Source organism: Schistocerca nitens, chromosome 5, assembly GCF_023898315.1.
Source record: "Schistocerca nitens isolate TAMUIC-IGC-003100 chromosome 5, iqSchNite1.1, whole genome shotgun sequence".
Classification (NCBI taxonomy): Eukaryota; Metazoa; Arthropoda; class Insecta; order Orthoptera; family Acrididae; genus Schistocerca; species Schistocerca nitens.
The window spans coordinates 715,989,816-716,010,016 of NC_064618.1; positions in this window are offsets into that span (position 1 = coordinate 715,989,816).

Below are 20,201 nucleotides of genomic sequence, written 5' to 3' on the forward strand. Positions count from 1 at the left end.
GTCATGAATGAGTTGCCACACGGCTCCACAAAGCTTCAGCACATCACAGTACCGAAGAACCGACAACCACGAGATCGGATGAGAGAAGTACTGGGCTACACCCCGAGAGAGAAGGAACGAAACGAAAACATTGCCACAAAGCGCTCATCCATCTCATGGCGGCAGCCATGAAAAGGAAGGAGTGAGCAGGCAAGAAAGCGAGGATTAGACAGTTTCACGTAGGGTGCTGATAATCGTCTGTCGAACAAACAAAAAGAGGTGTGCCACAAATTATTTTCGGTCTATGATGGACCCATGCTACTCTACAGAATTGCGCACGACAACTCGTTGGAACTGGAGTCGATGAAAACAGGAAAATCATTTTCTGTCCACCATATCAGCAATGTCAACCATTTCACGAAATAAGAACTTTGTGTGTGGAACATGCAAATGCAGAATTAAAAGCAAACAAGTCAGAATCGGACTTTCGTAATGGAAAAAAGTCTACATTACATTTTGTTTCCTAAATATCATTTAGCTCACGTGGAAAACATTTGGCTGCTTAAATTATATCGGAGTCAAAGGACAGAGTGCTAATTCAGACGAATAGTAATTATTAAATTAGACTTTACTGCTGTTTTCTTCTGCAATGTTTGCTATTTGTGTTGCAATTAAAATAGTCACTGCCACTAAAAAGAATAGTAGAATTGTAAAAGTTGTCAAGGCGTTGTAAAAGAAGCGAACTGTTACTGCACGAGGTTAGTAACGTGTTTTTATTTAAGGAAGAAGAATGGGGCTTCCACGATGAATGTGAAGGTAGGGGAAGTAAGTAGAAGACAATACAATAGGGAAAGACTGGTTTATATTGTGTGATAACTGGACATAACGTCGGTAAGCCTTCTGCTACTCGGAGAATCGAGAGCGACTATGCAGTTGATGTTTCATAGAGCTGCTCTTAGAATGGAGGGAATTAGTGTTGAAGTTTGTGGTATTAAGGTCCACACCAACATTGCGTCTGTTCACAGATTAAAATAGTGGAAAGAGTAGGAGGGGGACGCCGAGGAGCGTTTGCATCCAAATATAGGTAGGGAAGAAAAGCACAGACACGTAGTCCGCATCAAGGTGTGTTTGTTCTGAATATTAAAGGAATTCTGGACGAAAGAAGGTGGGAACATTTCTTTTCATATATTTCTTTCGGACCACGTGGATGCTAAAAGATGCGGGATGTCAAGATAGCTAGAAACTGGAGCTGTTAGACGATGATCGACAAAAGTTGGATGTCCATCAGCCAAGAACTATGGTATAAAAGTATGTGTACCAATTTAAACAAGGGATGACTTATGTTTTAATTAATCTATTTTCTTAGATACATGAATACGACGCCATTGACGTAAGAGCAAAAAGGAGGAAAAAGATGGGAAGGAAATCCCTGTTGACAGTATATCAGACAGCAGAAGAGTTACATGTCACGGAAGGTTTACAAAGGAAACATACAGAGGTACAGAGAAATTGTCTCTATATTTTAAATTTGTATTTACCATTATTTTGTATAACGTTTGTTCGGCGACACATTTGAATAATTCAGGGATGCGAATTTATTTGATTGTGTTTCTATTTTCTTTGTTGTGAGTTTGTATAAGACAAAATCGACACACAGCCCGAGAGAAGGACAACATGAGGATTAGTGAGAGGAAAGTACCACACGAAAAGTTGATCGACAGGTAGATAGATGGGGCAGACGAATGGATGCAGATAGAAAAGCACGAATGGGAGAAGGTCATTTGATGCAACCTCTTGCCTAAATGTAACAGAATTTATTTTAGTTCAAAATTACATTTGAGCATTATATACCCGCATGAGTGCGATGAAAGGTTGGGGAATGTTAAATTATTGAGAACGCTAGCATAGTACGCTCGAGCGTATTCGTAAGTTATCTTCAAGGACTAAACTTCCATCTTGTAATCTATTCCTACTACTACAAGTAGTAAATCAGTATAGAATTTCTTGTATTCCTTGGAACGATTTTAGGCCACTGAGCCATGGAATTTAGCTTATATGAAGGGAAAACAAACTATTGAAGACACTGAGTCGTCGTATATATAAGGCAATTTCAAGAACAGCTTCCAGAGAAATTCTTTCGGTTAAGGTTTAATTAGGTTAATTACTGATTTACTTAGCATGAACAAAGTGTTTGTAAGAATCGTTTAGCTGGAAGTAATGTGCAGATGGCCTAGCAGGTGACACTGAATCGGGGAGTGGGTCTCACGCTCGCAGGGCAGAAAAGAAATCACAGTAAGATGGCGAGCGGCTACGAAAGCGAAAGTAGTGGCCGGCTGACACGCTTTCTGCGGGACGAGACTCAGAGGTGGCAAAGGTGCCGCGTTGTCTGGCGTGGAGTCCGTGTCATCCCTACAGACTGGTTTTCTCACAGCCAGACAACAGCGGTGGCTGCGAGTCATCCACCAAGGCAGTAACTGGTGATGGGATAGAAGGTATGACATTCGCCAATGACAGAGTTTGGACGTTGACGAAAGCGACGCTGCAAATGGCAGCGGAAGTGAAGAATCGACACGACCTGGCGTCACATGAAATGGAGCTAAACTAATCCGTAATCTGAATTCAGTGTTAACCCGATTCTTTGCGCCATACCGTGAACTATGGGGTCAGATGGCATATATGGTTAATTCATTCCAACACCACATGCCACAGCTGTTTTACTGCACCATATCCTTAACAATTCCTCTCGTCTATTACATGCAACTTACCGTAGGAAGTCTTGATGAATGGGCTTGAAGCAACGCCAACCAGCATAGGAATCACAGACTGGAGCCAACAGTACAGTCGACGAAGAAGACGCATGAACATGCTAATGAAACATCAGACCGAGAACCTGATTCCTTAGTAAAGAGTCTTGAGTATATGGTGAAGAATGACAGCAACTGCACGGGCCGGTGTGTCCGAGCGGTTCTAGGCGCTTCAGTCTGGAACCGTTCGACCGCTACGGTCGCAGGTTCGAATCCTGCCTCGGGCATGGATGTGTGTGATGTCCTTAGGTGAGTTAGGTTTAAGTAGTTCTAAGTTCTATGGGACTGATGATCTCAGATGTTAATTCCCATAGTGCTCAGAGCCATTTGCACCATTTGAACAGCAACTGTGACGGATTGGATCTCGTCAAGAATCAAGGTCAATGTCACGCCTTTTCGCTGAGCGATTTGACCTTTGCCCCCCCCCCCCTCCCCCACAGACGAATTGGAACGAATCATTGTCGTTATAATACGTGTGTTACTCCCGTATCTCCAAAAGTACAGAAAAATATGTAGTCCTGTGTGCCGTGTGCTATTTCTAATTCAGCGTAAGAAAAAACGTTTTGTGAATTGATTTTTATTTTACTGGAAAAAGGTCTTACTTTTTAAGCAAAACTCTTCAGCAATTCTTTGTAGAGTCTACCTTTCGTGCCTATATCATTTATTTGTCTTAGACCTATGTCATTCAAGTGTTTCCCAATGACGTGCTGTAACATGAACTTGCAAATTTATTGTCGTGTGACATCGTAATTCTTTTCTTGAGTTAACCACTTATGTCCGAACGCCAATAGCTTTCTGTCGGTGTTTCAGGTATTTTGCATATTACGTACGTTATTTACAGATCCCGTTTACTTGTAGCTTCTACTGTCAAACTTTGGTGTGTTACTTATAGGATTAGTAACAGTTTGCGAAAAAAATGGGCCTGCCTCATAGTTGAGATAAACTTGACATACTTTGTAAAATTCGTAGGTGTGAGAAGAAGTTTGAAATATGTATAACTTACATTTATTGTTGTTTATCTTATAGTATACTGTAATTTTTTGTGAAAAATATGTGTGTGCATGATACTTGAGAAAACATGTTACTTGTGGTAGATTTTGAAAAACTGATGAGTGTTAGAGGTGTTATTCCTTTTAAATGAGCGTTCTTGTAACTGTGGTTTCTACGTTGTCAAAATTGTGTGAGCTGCTTTGACACCTCGCACTGTAGGCGGTGACACTGACGGATTCGTCGACTTTCCAACTATATACACTCCTGGAAATGGAAAAAAGAACACATTGACACCGGTGTGTCAGACCCACCATACTTGCTCCGGAAACTGCGAGAGGGCTGTACAAGCAATGATCACACGCACGGCACAGCGGACACACCAGGAACCGTGGTGTTGGCCGTCGAATGGCGCTAGCTGCGCAGCATTTGTGCACCGCCGCCGTCAGTGTCAGCCAGTTTGCCGTGGCATACGGAGCTCCATCGCAGTCTTTAACACTGGTAGCATGCCGCGACAGCGTGGACGTGAACCGTATGTGCAGTTGACGGACTTTGAGCGAGGGCGTATAGTGGGCATGCGGGAGGCCGGATGGACGTACCGCCGAATTGCTCAACACGTGGGGCGTGAGATCACCACAGTACATCGATGTTGTCGCCAGTGGTCGGCGGAAGGTGCACGTGCCCGTCGACCTGGGACCGGACCGCAGCGACGCATGGATGCACGCCAAGACCGTAGAATCCTACGCAGTGCCGTAGGAGACCGCACCGCCACTTCCCAGGAAATTAGGGACACTGTTGCTCCTGGGGTATCGGCGAGGACCATTCGCAACCGTCTCCATGAAGCTGGGCTACGGTCCCGCACACCGTTAGGCCGTCTTCCGCTCACGCCCCAACATCGTGCAGCCCGCCTCCAGTGGTGTCGCGACAGGCGTGAATGGAGGGACGAATGGAGACGTGTCGTCTTCAGCGATGAGAGTCACTTCTGCCTTGGTGCCAATGATGGTCGTATGCGTGTTTGGCGCCGTGCAGGTGAGCGCCACAATCAGGACTGCATACGACCGAGGCACACAGGGCCAAAACCCGGCATCATGGTGTGGGGCGCGATCTCCTACACTGGCCGTATACCACTGGTGATCGTCGAGGGGACACTGAATAGTGCACGGTACATCCAAACCGTCATCGAACCCATCGTTCTACCATTCCTAGACCAGCAAGGGAACTTGCTGTTCCAACAGGACAATGCACGTCCGCATGTATCCCGTGCCACGCAACGTGCTCTAGAAGGTGTAAGTCAACTACCCTGGCCAGCAAGATCTCCGGATCTGTCCCCCATTGAGCATGTTTGGGACTGGAAGAAGCGTCGTCTCACGCGGTCTGCACGTCCAGCACGAACGCTGGTCCAACTGAGGCGCCAGGTGGAAATGGCATGGCAAGCCGTTCCACAGGACTACATCCAGCATCTCTACGATCGTCTCCATGGGAGAATAGCAGCCTGCATTGCTGCGAAAGGTGGATATACACTGTACTAGTGCCGACATTGTGCATGCTCTGTTGCCTGTGTCTATGTGCCTGTGGTTCTGTCAGTGTGATCATGAGATGTATCTGACCCCAGGAATGTGTCAATAAAGTTTCCCCTTCCTGGGACAATGAATTCACGGTGTTCTTATTTCAATTTCCAGGAGTGTATTTATGAGGTGCAAATTATGTAGAATGATATGTAGAAGGGATTAATTTCATTTGAAAATAGCATATTCCTTTATTTTTATGAAAGGATATCCAATAGTAATCGGTAATACATGAAGTACTTGTAGATGTTTCATTTCTGAGAAGTAGATTTGGCTGGGCTCTAAATTTTATAGAGGACAACAAATCAGAGGAGGCCGAAGGGTACCATTAATTTAACCCAGGTGGCAAAGGGTGACACCAAAGCCAGGACAAAGTTCGCCGAAGGATGTTGTCTGCAATGGACAGGATCAGTGGATGCCTATTGCAAGCCCACGCAATCTGCACAGCAAGTGACGCCACGGTCATCCAGACAGCGGTAGAGGAATCGTTGGAGTTCTGGACGAAATGACAGCCGCTCCCACGTTCCTAAAGCGTTTTTCTGCAGTGAGGGTGTTGCAAAGTACAATACAGATCCCAGAACGTTGACAACAATGGGCCTTGGGCGGAGAATGCGGAGAGGATGACAGCAGACTGGCGACAGGATAGCAATATAATGGTGAAGGCTATGCAGGCCCTGTGAAAGCTACCGGTATTTAAGGCTCTATGCTCTTGGCAGACCATGGCAGGTGAGATGTGAGAATTCTATGTCAGACTATAATCTTCTCATCCCAAAAATATCTATACCTGACCTCTTATATATCAGTTAGGAACCTTAGGAGTGTCATAGGAATAAAAAAAAAAACAATGTTGTAAGACTGTAATGTGGTGCTTTCAGGCATCGACATGACAGAGCAAAAATAAATTCCTTCCGTCAGCTGTAATTATCTGGGCACGAAATTGGGGGAACTACATTGGTTAGCTTGGTTCGATGTAGTAGTTTTGGAAAATTATTGAGGTATGGGAGGACGCTCCAGGAGAACTTACACTTGTCATTGGATGACTGCTCATGATACGCTAGGACTGGCTTTCGAAGAAAGGGCGAATGTTACGAGGGAGGACTGGGAGAACTAACTGCTGCTAGTGAGAGAATCACTTCGAATTCTGCTAACAGAATTCGGTGTGAGAAGTAGCCCCTTACTCTGCAGCTACAACTGGAGCATGATGTAAATTTTGTGTTAGATAGCTTTTCGGGATACACAATCATCCTGCGACAGAGTGGTCGCCAACAGCACACTGGCGGACAACACGACGGTGCTGTTAAAAAAAGGATAAGATCTGCAATCGGCTTCGGGATGTATAGGCCGTAACGTACGCAGTAAACTCTAAAGTGTTAATGAGAAGTAGGAAGATGTCCTTCTGGCATGCACAATTTTAAGAACACAAATTTCGGCCTTACTCTCGTCCGGTCGCGGAAATGGATTGGTTCGATATATATATATATACTAACAGATTCTCACGAGAACGTGAGATAGTTACAAGTAACTAAGGTTGACTGAGATTCAAGACAAGGAACCGATAGGTATGTTCCTACATTATTATCGAACCAATCCATTTCCGCGACCTGACGAGAGTAAGGCCGAAGTTTGTGTTCTTAAAATTATGCATGCCAGAATTACATCTTCCTACTTCTCATTAACACTTTAGAGTTTACTGCGTACGTTACGGCCCATACATCCCGAAGCCGATTGCAGATCTTATCCTTTTTTTAACAGCATCGTCGTGTTGTCCGCCAGTGTGCTGTTGGCGACCACTCTGTCGCAGGATGATTGTGATCCCGAAAAGCTATCTAACACAAAATTTACATCATGCTCCAGTTGTAGCTGCAGAGTAAGGGGCTACTTCTCACACCGAATTCTGTTAGCAGAATTCGAAGTGATTCTCTCACTAGCAGCAGTTAGTTCTCCCAGTCCTCCCTCGTAACATTCGCCCTTTCTTCGAAAGCCAGTCCTAGCGTATCATGAGCAGTCATCCAATGACAAGTGTAAGTTCTCCTGGAGCGTCCTCCCATACCTCAATAATTTTCCAAAACTACTACATCGAACCAAGCTAACCAATGTAGTTCCCCCAATTTCGTGCCCAGATAATTACAGCTGACGGAAGGAATTTATTTTTGCTCTGTTATGTCGATGCCTGAAAGCACCACATTACAGTCTTACAACATTGTTTTTTTTTATTCCTATGACACTCCTAAGGTTCCTAACTGATATATAAGAGGTCAGGTATAGATATTTTTGGGATGAGAAGATTATAGTCTGACATAGAATTCTCACATCTCACCTGCCATGTTCTGCCAAGAGCATAGAGCCTTAAATACCGGTAGCTTTCACAGGGCCTGCATAGCCTTCACCATTATATTGCTATCCTGTCGCCAGTCTGCTGTCATCCTCTCCGCATTCTCCGCCCAAGGCCCATTGTTGTCAACGTTCTGGGATCTTTATTGTACATTGCAACACCCTCACTGCAGAAAAACGCTTTAGGAACGTGGGAGCGGCTGTCATTTCGTCCAGAACTCCAACGATTCCTCTGCCGCTGTCTGGATGACCGTGGCGTCACTTGCTGTGCAGATGATGAAAAGTAGCGTTTATCGTGAAAACTGAAATATACCTTCAGCTATCTTATATTTCAGCTTTTTCAGCATTTACGTGACGACGTCACACAGTATTCCTACCTGGTATACGTCCCTTTGAAATATGTGAAACTTGTAGCAGGTAGGAATATTGTATGACTTGCTTGATCATCTACATCTACATCCATATGGATACTTTGCAAATCATATTTAAGTGCCTGGCAGAGGGTTCATCGAACCACCTTTACAATTCTCTATTACTCCAATCTCGTATAGCGCGCGGAAAGAATGAACACCTATATCTTTCCGTACGAGCTCTGATTTCCTTTATTTTATCATGATGATCGTTTCTCCCTATGTAGGTCGGCACCAACAAAATATTTTCGCATTCGGAGGAGAAAGTTATTGACTGGAACTTCGTGAGAAGAATCTTCCGAAACGAAAAGCGCCTTTGTTTTAAATATGTCCAGCCCAAACCCTGTATCATTTCAGTAAAACTCCCTCCCCCATTTCGCGATGATACAAAACGTGCTGCCCTTCTTTGACATTCTCCGTCAGTCCTATCTGGTAAGGATCCCACGCCGCGCAGCAGTATTCTAAAAGAGGACGGACAAGCGTAGTGTAGACAGTCTCCTAAGTAGATCTGTTACATTTTCTAAGTGTCCTGCCAATAAAACGCAATATTTGGTTAGCCTTCCCTACAAAATTTTCTACGTGTTGCTTCCAATTTAATTTGTTCGTAATTGTATTTCCTAGGTATTCAGTTGAATTTACGGCCTTTATATTTGACTGATTTATCGTGTAACCGAAGTGTAACGGACTCATTTTAGCACTAATCTGGATGACCTCACACTTATTTAGGGTCAATTACCAATTTCCGCTCCATACAGATATCTTTTCTAAATCGTTTTGCAGTTTATTTTGATCTTCTGTTTACTTTGTTAGTTGATAAACGACAGCGTCATCTGAAAACAACCTAAGACTGCTGCTCAAATTGTCTCCAAAATCGTTTATATAGATAAGGAACATTAAAGACCCTGTAACACTACCAGGGGGAAAACCAGGTAACACTTCTGTTTTACTCGATCACTTTCCGTCAATTACCATGGACTGTGACCTCTCTGACAGGTCACGAAAAAATGGTTCAAATAGCTCTGAGCACTATGGGACTTAACATCTATGGTCATCAGTCCCCTAGAACTTAGAACTACTTAAACCTAACTAACCTAAGGACATCACACAACACCCAGTCATCACGAGGCAAAGAAAATCCCTGACCCCGCCGGGAATCGATTCCGGGAACCCTGGCACCGGAAACGAGAACGCTACCGAACGACCACGAGCTGCGGATGATAGATCACGAATCCAGTCACATAACTGAGGCGATATTCCATAAGCATGTAATTTCACAACAAGCCTATTGTCTGGCGCAGTGTCAAAAAACTTCCGGAAATTCATAAATAAGGAATCAATTTGAATTCCCTTGACAATACCACTCAACACTACGAGCGGGTAAAGAGCTAGTTGCCTTTCACAAGAACGATGTTTTCTAAATCTGTGTTGACTGTGTGTCAACAAACCGTTTTCTTCGAGGTAATTCATAATGTTCAAACACAATATATGTTCCGAAATTCTGCTGTATATCGACGTTAATGATACCGTCCTGTAATTTATTGGATTACTCCTACAACCTTTCCTGAGTACTGGTGTGATCTGTGCAACTTTCCAGTCGTTGTACAGATCTTTTGTCGAACGAACGGTTGTATATGATAGTTAAGTAAGGAGCTAGTGCATCAGCATACTCTGAAAGGAACCTAATTGGTATAAAGTCTGGACATGAAGACTGACTTTTATTAAGTGATGTAAGATGCTTCACTACGAGGATATTTACTTCTACGTTACTCATGTTGGCAGCTGTTCTTGATTCGAATTCTGGAATATATACTTCGTCTGCTTTGGTGAAGGAATTTCTGAAAGCTGTGTTTAGTAACTCTACTTTGGCAGCACTGTCTTTGATAGTATATCCACTGCTATTGCGCAGAGAAGGCGATGATTGTGTTTTGCCGCTGTGATACTTCACACACGACCAAAATCTCTTTAAATTTTCTTCCAGATTTCGAGACAAAGTTCCGCTGTGGAAACTATTATAGGCATCTCGCATTGAAGTCCACGTTATATTTCGAGCTTCTGTAAAAGATCGTCAGTCTTGGAGATTTTGCGTCTGTTTATATTTGGCATGTTGTTTTCGTCTTTTCTGAAACGTTTTGTGTACCAAGGAGGATCAGCTCCGTCGTTTGTTAATTTATTTGATATAAATATCTCAATTGCTGCCGATACTATTTTTTGAATTCAAGCCACATCTGGAGTGAACGTATATTGTTAATTTGGAAGGAGTGGAGATCGTCTCTCAGGAAGGAGTCAAATGAAGCAATATTCATTCTCGCTACGACAACCCTGTGTTCACTACTCCCTGTATCCCTTTTGATGCTCGTTATTAACTCAGGATTATTTGTTGCTAAGAGTTCAAGTGTGTTTTCATAACCGTTTACCATTCGCGTGGGCTCATGAACTATGTTGTTGTTGTTGTGGTCTTCAGTCCTGAGACTGGTTTGATGCAGCTCTCCATGCTACCCTATCCTGTGCAAGTTTCTTCATCTCCCAGTACCTACTGCAACCTACATCCTTCTGAATCTGCTTAGTGTATTCATCTCTTGGTCTCCCTCTACGATTTTTACCCTCCACGCTGCCCTCCAATACTAAATTGGTGATCCCTCGATGTCTCAGAACATGTCCTACCATCGATCCCTTCTTCTAGTCAAGTTGTGCCACAAGCTCCTCTTCTCCCCAATTCTATTCAATACCTCCTCATTAGTTATGTGATCTACCCATGTAATCTACAGCATTCTTCTGTAGCACTACGTTTCAAAAGCTTCTATTATCTTCTTGTCTAAGCTATTTGTCGTCCACGTTTCACTTCCATACATGGCTACATTCCGTACAAATACTTTCAGAAACGACTTCCTGACGTTTAAATGTATACTCGATGTTAACAAATTTTTCTTCTTCAGAAACGCTTTCCTTGCCATTGCCAGTCTAAATTTTATATTTTATGAACTAACTGCTCGAATTAATTTTCAAAGAATGCGTTTAGCACAATGTCGGATGATGTTTCATGCGTACCTCCGAAATGAAACAAGTACTTTTGCCAACATATCGAGGGTAAATTAAAGTCAACACCAACCTTAGTTGTATGAGTCGGGTACGTGTTTAAAATCAAAACTCAAGTTTCTTTGAAACTTTCAGCAATTGTATCATCTGAATTAGGAAGTTGGTAAAAGGTTCCAATGACCTCTGCTCATACAAACTAACAGGAACTACCTACTTCAATTTCTCGCGAAGATAAAATTCTTCTAACAGTAACAAACACGCCACCATCGTTCTGTCTAGCCTACATTCTGGAACACCGTTAGGTTCTTCGCAAAAATGTCGACTCATCCTATCTCCGGCTTTAGTCAGCTTTCAGTGACTATAACGATTTGAGGAGCAGTTCTTTCTATTAGCGCTTTCCAAACACAGCTTCAACAATTTACTTCCGATGATTCCCGTATCAACGTTCTTATTGTGTTTGGCCTGCACCCTTTGTGACTGAAGCCCTTTTTTTTCTAGAATATGTCACACGATTGTTTTGTATTCAGTCTCCTCTGTAGACTGATTACATTTCACAAATAATTCACCATTGAATCTATTCTGCCGCCTGCTCAACCTATGACTGATCCTATGGGGGGGAACTTTTTTCATGTTGTTGTTGCGGTCTTCAGTCCAGAGACTGGTTTGATGCAGCTCTCCATGCTACTCTGTCCTGTGCAAGCTTCTTCATCTCCCAGTACCTACTGCAACCTACATCTTTCTGAATCTGTTTAGTGTATTCATCTCTTAGTTTCCCTCTTCAATTTTTACCCTACACGCTGCCCTCCAATACTAAATTAGTGATCCCTTGATGGCTCAGAATATGTCCTACCAACTGTAACGTCTAGTAGAAAAACAACATATTATGTAGGAATTAGAAAATTAGATGTATCATATTGTGTCATTGTATAAAATTATGTATTTTTTTTATTATTTATATTTGAGAATGTCTGCGTCGGCGAATAATGAAAACGCCACAGACAATAAATGTTGAACAAAGATTAAAAAAGTATCTAGTATATAATACGTGATAAACATTAATTTCTTTGTCTTCTTAATCTGAGAGTCGTGCGAGTAAGATCTCCTGTATTATAGTAGCGAACGCTAATGTAGCTTTCTTTTGTCGAGGCTAAGAGATGTACGCCATTACGTGTGAATTCATAAAGGTCTGTAATCATTGAGATATTTAAATGTTTTAATAGAGTTGTTTAAATGAAAAACTTGCATTATTAATTGTTAAAGCTTGCTTGCCTATTATCCCATCCTGTTGAGACATTTTTCAGTTATATATAAATATTATCTGTGGTGCTGAGCTGCGCGACGAACGAAAGAGCCGCTGCCGCGGCGTATTCAAACTACTTCCAATATTATTTCTTTTAGCTTCCAGACTTGCAGTGAAGATCAGCAGATTTTATGATGTGTTGCAGGTTGACGCGGGCTGCTGATAGTATATAATTCACAGTACAAATAAGTTAATGTACCTCCAAACTTTAATAAGAAACTTGCTGTGCTCTGTTCTGGTCTGGCAAACTTTATAGTGAAAACGTATTATTTTAATAAGAGTCTCATGTTCTTGTGCTAGTTGTGGTATTGAATGGTGTTTTACCGAGAAACAAAATCCACTGCAAACTTTTGTTGTTGAACGATCATACGAACTGTAACATCAGTGTTAATGACAAAGTAATTTCAATTTTCAATAGCTATAAAGTAGGGAAGATATATTGAGTTTTAGCATGAGTTACAGTTACGAAAAAACGTTCCTTTAAGTGTGGGCCAGATACAGAACAATAAGATCTCAATATATATATATATAATTTTTTTTTTTTTAAAGGTAATGACGATAAAGAATTACAAAGCACAGCATTAATAAAAGTATTTCACGTAACTCTTTTCATACATGCGTTACTACGCGAGCAATAACAAAAACAAAACCAAAATAAATAAATAAAGAGCAATAATTTACAATTCACGAGAGTTACGTGAAACTGTCGCCCAAAAACGCGGGGCCCGAATTTGCAGTGGCCACAAATATAAAACTTTATGTAGTTTTCTTTCAGTGTTGATTGTTATGTATGTATATATATATATATATACACTCCTGGAAATGGAAAAAAGAACACATTGACACCGGTGTGTCAGACCCACCATACTTGCTCCGGAAACTGCGAGAGGGCTGTACAAGCAATGATCACACGCACGGCACAGCGGACACACCAGGAACCGCGGTGTTGGCCGTCGAATGGCGCTAGCTGCGCAGCATTTGTGCGCCGCCGCCGTCAGTGTCAGCCAGTTTGCCGTGGCATACGGAGCTCCATCGCAGTCTTTAACACTGGTAGCATGCCGTGACAGCGTGGACGTGAACCGTATGTGCAGTTGACGGACTTTGAGCGAGGGCGTATAGTGGGCATGCGGGAGGCCGGGTGGACGTACCGCCGAATTGCTCAACACGTGGGGCGTGAGGTCTCCACAGTACATCGATGTTGTCGCCAGTGGTCGGTGGAAGGTGCACGTGCCCGTCGACCTGGGACCGGACCGCAGCGACGCACGGATGCACGCCAAGACCGTAGGATCCTACGCAGTGCCGTAGGGGACCGCACCGCCACTTCCCAGCAAATTAGGGACACTGTTGTTCCTGGGGTATCGGCGAGGACCATTCGCAACCGTCTCCATGAAGCTGGGCTACGGTCCCGCACACCGTTAGGCCGTCTTCCGCTCACGCCCCAACATCGTGCAGCCCGCCTCAAGTGGTGTCGCGACAGGCGTGAATGGAGGGACGAATAGAGACGTGTCGTCTTCAGCGATGAGAGTCGCTTCTGCCTTGGTGCCAATGATGGTTGTATGCGTGTTTGGCGCCGTGCAGGTGAGCGCCAGAATCAGGACTGCATACGACCGAGGCACACAGGGCCAACACCCGGCATCATGGTGTGGGGAGCGATCTCCTACACTGGCCGTACACCACTGGTGATCGTCGAGGGGACACTGAATAGTGCACGGTACATCCAAACCGTCATCGAACCCATCGTTCTACCATTCCTAGACCGGCAAGGGAACTTGCTGTTCCAACAGGACAATGCACGTCCGCATGTATCCCGTGCCACCCAACGTGCTCTAGAAGGTGTAAGTCAACTACCCTGGCCAGCAAGATCTCCGGATCTGTCCCCCATTGAGCATGTTTGGGACTGGATGAAGCGTCGTCTCACGCGGTCTGCACGTCCAGCATGAACGCTGGTCCAACTGAGGCGCCAGGTGGAAATGGCATGGCAAGCCGTTCCACAGGACTACATCCAGCATCTCTACGATCGTCTCCATGGGAGAATAGCAGCCTGCATTGCTGCGAAAGGTGGATATACACTGTACTAGTGCCGACATTGTGCATGCTCTGTTGCCTGTGTCTATGTGCCTGTGGTTCTGTCAGTGTGATCATGTGATGTATCTGACCCCAGGAATGTGTCAATAAAGTTTCCCCTTCCTGGGACAATGAATTCACGGTGTTCTTATTTCAATTTCCAGGAGTATGTATATATATATATATATATATATATATATATATATATATATATATATATATATATATAGTGATAAATGTATGTATGTATATCATGATTAATGCCATGTATTAATGAATGTGCAACCACTCTTTCATGAAAAACGTACTACTGCAAGCGAGTCAGAGAAGACGATCCTGATAGTACTGAGAAACTGTAACGACTACGTAATCCGGGGGCAGCCGAACCCCGAGATCAGATAAAATAAAGGTAAGACTACAGTGTAGTTGTCCTGTCTGTAGAAGCTGAGCTCCTGTGAAGTGATCACATATCGCTAGTGGTGTGCATATTGTGCGTAGTTTGATGTTAGTGGTTATGACAGGACAAAGTTGATGGTAGATAGTAATTTTTAGCGTGCAGTGTAGTGTAGATAAATTAACGTATTTTGTGTGCAAGTGGCAAACGTGTCAGATTTTGTGTTTTAGTAAGAAATTTAGGAATATGGTTAAGTTGCGTAGTCAACGTCCGAGCAATATGGATACTGAGGAACAACAATTAGTTAGTGCAGGAAATGTAGAACCGGGTACTTTAAGCAGTACAAGTACTCTCTTTGAGGATATAACATGCGAAAATGTGGGGGCAGGGGCACAGGAAGTGGTGCCACCGCCCACTAGTGCTCAAGGAGATGTAGAAAAAGAAATTGCACCACCTCCAGAAAAGCAGGAACCAGAGAGTGGTAATCTGCCTGGGGGGTATTCAATTCAGGCTATATTAGAGCGCGTGCTGGATTACCAGGCAGAATTTGCGCAACAGCAAGTCGAGCGAGATCGCCAGCAAGCTGAGCGAGATCGTAAGCTAGCAGAAAATTTACTTGCCCAGCAAGCTGAGCGAGATCGCCAGTTAACAGAAAGTTTCCTTGCCCAACAAGCTGAGCGAGATCGCCAGCAAGCCGAGCGGGACCAGCAACTTGTGCAATCGTTAGAAAATATGAAAAAAGAGATTGCCTGTATGAAACAGAGTTATGAGTCGATACCTAGGGCCGTGCAGGAGTTGATTGAACAGGTCAACAACCTGCAAGTAGCAAACACTAACAGGGTAGACGAAATAGGTGTATTAGCCAACCGAGTAGAAAAGCTAGAAATAGATTCCACACAGCTTGTAGAGCAGAAGTGGAACGAACAAGCAACTAAAATTGAAACAGAATTCAACTCATAGCTAGAAGTGAAGGAGAGTGAGATTGACAAAAATATTAATTCTAAATTAGAAGCAGCCATAGCAAATAGAGATTCCGAATCGTTCAGTGCCGCAGTAAATAGTCAGGTACAGAACGACGTGCAAACCATCAAACAAATACTCAGTGAGGATATTCCGCAGTGGCAAGTGAATATTAACAAACGGATATCCGACCTGGAGAAAGGTTTAGCACAAGGCAGAAAACATGTGGAACAGGAACCTATGTCGCCAACAGCCCATGGTTTTGGCAACACACAAACTTATACCCGATACAACAATGGGGAATCGGTAGTCGATAATGCGAAGAGCTGTAGCTTCGGTTCGGAGCACACAGCATATGTCCCAGGAGCAAACACATGTAGTTCAAAAATATTAGTTGAAGAAAGTCTAATCAAAAATAGGCAGTTCCAAACGTTTACTACTGAACGGAAGTCAGTACACCCAGTAGTATTCATAAAGAGCTTTAAAAATATCTTGCCTAGTGTGTGGAATGAAACACAGAAAATTCAATACGTCATGTCATACTTTCAAGGTGACGCAGCGTTGTGGGCTACAGAAGTAGCAGACAGCTGCATGACATATGAACAATTTGAAAGGGCATTTCTGTCGAAATATTGGTCGCCTTGTATACAAGAGCGGCTAAGAAAAGAAGTATATAATCCCGAACCGTACTCACCCCGTCTTGGGAATTTGAGACGGTTTTTGAAAAGTATATAAACAAAACGCGCTACTGGGACGAGCCTATATCACCAAGAGACATAATAAGACTACTAAAATCACATTTACCCCTTCATATCAAAGAAAAATTAATACACGTACCAGAAAGCGACATGGAAAACTTCCTGTCTGTGCTAGATTCAATAGACTTGATCCAGGAAGACGCAAAATCAGCGTGCGATCACTCGCGGAATAATGGATCAGGGTGTAAACATGACAGAAACAATAGTACACAAAACCACAACCATGGAAATGGTGGGGGTGGTAACAAGCGGCAAGAACATTCACAATATTGTAGTAATGGTAGAAACCAGAACGGGTATGGACAACCAACTTATAACAAAAAGCGTCGATTTGACCACCGGTACGAATCCGGAATGTCAGGGACCAACCGCTGGAAAAATGCGCGAGGTCAGTGGCAGAGCAATTATAGTGATAGTAATCGAAATTGGCAGCAGAATCAGCGAACAAGCCCAGAGCGACAGGGTAATGACCGGTATGACAACAATAGACCACCACCGCAAAACGCGCCTATTGCGCAGCCGTGGCGGCCTACAAATCAGAATGTACATATAGTGGAGGTCGCGGACAATAGCCGTCCAAGTACCTCACAAGTAAGCAATTCAACAAACTAGAATCGGCCTCGATACGCTCTCCATCGATGGCCGAGGGGTGGAGTGAGAGCAACACGAGTGATAATGTACCTGGAATATGTATGCTGCGATACAACGACGGTGTCAGTATGGATAAAGATCTACTGAACGAACCGCACGAATGTAAGAAAGATAATAACGAAAATGTGCAAGCCTTAATAGAAGCGAAAATCAATGATGTTGCAGTGAATATAATCATCGACACAGGTGCCTCAGTAAGTGTAATGAGTATGGAGTTGTTTAAAGCACTGGGGAAAGGACATAGCATTCCGACTTTCCCGGTTAATAATTGTAAGGTGTCTGGAGCCATTAGTGCACAGAGCCAATTAGTAAGGTACCAGGTGCAGGTGGAGATTTGTAAGGAGGGCGAAGCCATAGTGAGCTCGTTCCTCGTTGTCAAAGGATTAAAGGTGGCCTGCATTCTGGGAGTAGATTTTCTCCGTGAGAGGGACGCAGTGATCGACCTCTCCTTGGGGAAATTAAGCATAGTTAATAGAGGTAGGAGGATTGAGTTATCTATGATGAAATCGAAGGAGGTACTTGTGCCGTGTTGTAATCGAATTAATATCAAAGGTAGGAACCCTTGGGTACTACAACTCGATGATTTTTCACATGTAGCAGACCTCTATTACCCGAATTTAGAGGATCGAAATTTTGAAACAAATGTTCAGGCATTTCAAACCAAAGTGCAGGAATTCGAAGGTTTAAACAATACACAAAAGCAACAGTTGACGCAGCTGCTATCGGAATATACTATGGTATTTACCGACCGACCAGGAATAGTCAAAGGGTACCACTATCACATAGAGGTGATGCCCCACAAAACATACTGTCGCGCAACTTACTCCATCCCTTGGTCGAGGAGAGAAGTAGTGGCCAAAGAGAAAAAAGATGCACGATCGAGGTATAATAACGAACAGAAATATAATGTAGGGGATCTAGTACTTATTCTGAACCACCCTAAATCCTCAGCCACCTTAAAACAGAATAGTAAGTGGCAATTGCTATATTCAGGGCCCTTTGAAGTAATAAGCGTGCCACACGAATGTAGCTATGTGTTAGCACATCCCCATACGGGGAAGATCAAAGGATTGTATCCACGTAAAGATGTGAAGTTATTTATTCAGTGACATCTCACATATAAAGAGCAATAGTTGTAAGAAGATGTTAATTATGTTTTAGAGTATAAGTATGTTAGTATTAAGAAAGAAATTTGTGTGTAATTAAACTTGGAGGAAGTGGAATCAGAAAGTGAACAATAGCTTACACAGGAAAGATTTTGTTTAAAGACAATTAGAGCCATTAAAATATTATATGCTCATCAAGCAACGAACAATCTTCTTGTTGATAAAGTGAGGATTAATTTCTTGAATCATTTTACAAAGGATTAATTTCTTGAATCATTTTCTATGTGTAGTATGTGAGTACAATTAATGATGCAATCTTATAGTGTAAGGTAACAGTTGTAATTGTATTAGAATAAGGAACCCTGAGAGAGAGAGTCTTTACTAGCCAAAAATTGACTTTGTAATATGGAACAATTATGTGATGTGATGTTTGCTGCCAGTAGTGATTTGAGAACGACACTGGAGCAGAAGCTAATTAAAAACAAGCCCGTTCCGAGTAAACTCCGCTTTGTATGTAGCAATGCTTCAATTGAAGCCTGTGTACTTGGTACACGCCCTTGAATATTCATTACGCGATACGCGAATTAAGTCAACCAATGCGGAACCTACACTGTAGTCATGTAGGAAAAATCATTAAAAATACTGCTAGTGCTAAATAAAGTATTTATTGAGCAATATGCCCAAGTCAAACTGTCATGCACATGGTAAAATCTGTTTGCTAGATGGGTGATAACCAGGCAAGCTACACAGAAAGAAGGAAAGGAAAACTATGTACAAAAAAAAATCACACACCTTTAAAAAATTTACAAAAGGGCCATATACGCCTAGTAACAATATTAAAAGTGTGTTGTGACAAGGTAAAAACAAATAGACGCAATGGAGATGAGAGTGATTATGCGAAGAACAGTTAAAAGGTATGAACAATAAACTGTGTGCATAAATAATTGAGGAAAGGACGGAATATTGTGTGTAGTAGGGACAGAAAATGACTGTTGTATCTGCACCAATATATACGTCGATAAGTCAAGTGTTGAGTGACAGACTGTCCTAGTGCAGTGCTCAACGAACAATAGACAGTGTATAAAAACAGTAGTTATTGATCCGTTCGGAGTCGATTCAAATAAACATCGCTCGACGGAGACATTTAGTATGTGTGTACCGAAACATTTTCACGGGTTGAAAGACGCTATGGCAGTGTATCAACCGTGAGAGTGAGTGAAAGTGTGTAGTACAATGTGCGTGTGATGAACCCTGAATACCAGTGTCACAATGCCACAAGAAACCAGTTATCACGCCAAAACATCCTGTGCATACCAGTGAAGCGACGGCTTACTGAACAATAAACGCTTTTAACAAATTGCACTTTCTTCCACAGCGAGTAATCTGTGTCCTTAAAGACAGTACACCGGTGTGGAATGTTTGTTTCATGCACTACGACGGGGAGCCATGCGGAGAAGCAGAGACGAGTGCAGTGCCGCAAGCCAGCCGGTCGCGGTAAACCACTGCAACTCGCCGACACCAACGAATGGGTCGGCGCGGTTCGCGACTGCTTGGGCGCCACGTCAGCACTACGTCGCTGTTACTGAGAGTCGGTCGTCGAACCCAGCGGCCGTCGGCACGCCGCGTTCCAGACGACGCTACTCAACAATTGCTTCGCGCCGCCAGCTCCGTACAACATTGTTGTCATTCAAATGAACTATCAACTATGTGTTTAATGCACTAATATGAATAGGGTTTATTGGACACGAAATGACGTGACAAACATTTGTTTTTTTCTTGAGTTACTCAATGCAGACTCAAAGTATTCATTGGTTCAGTGATGTATAGATATAATATGTTTCCGTCATGTTAATGAAGTA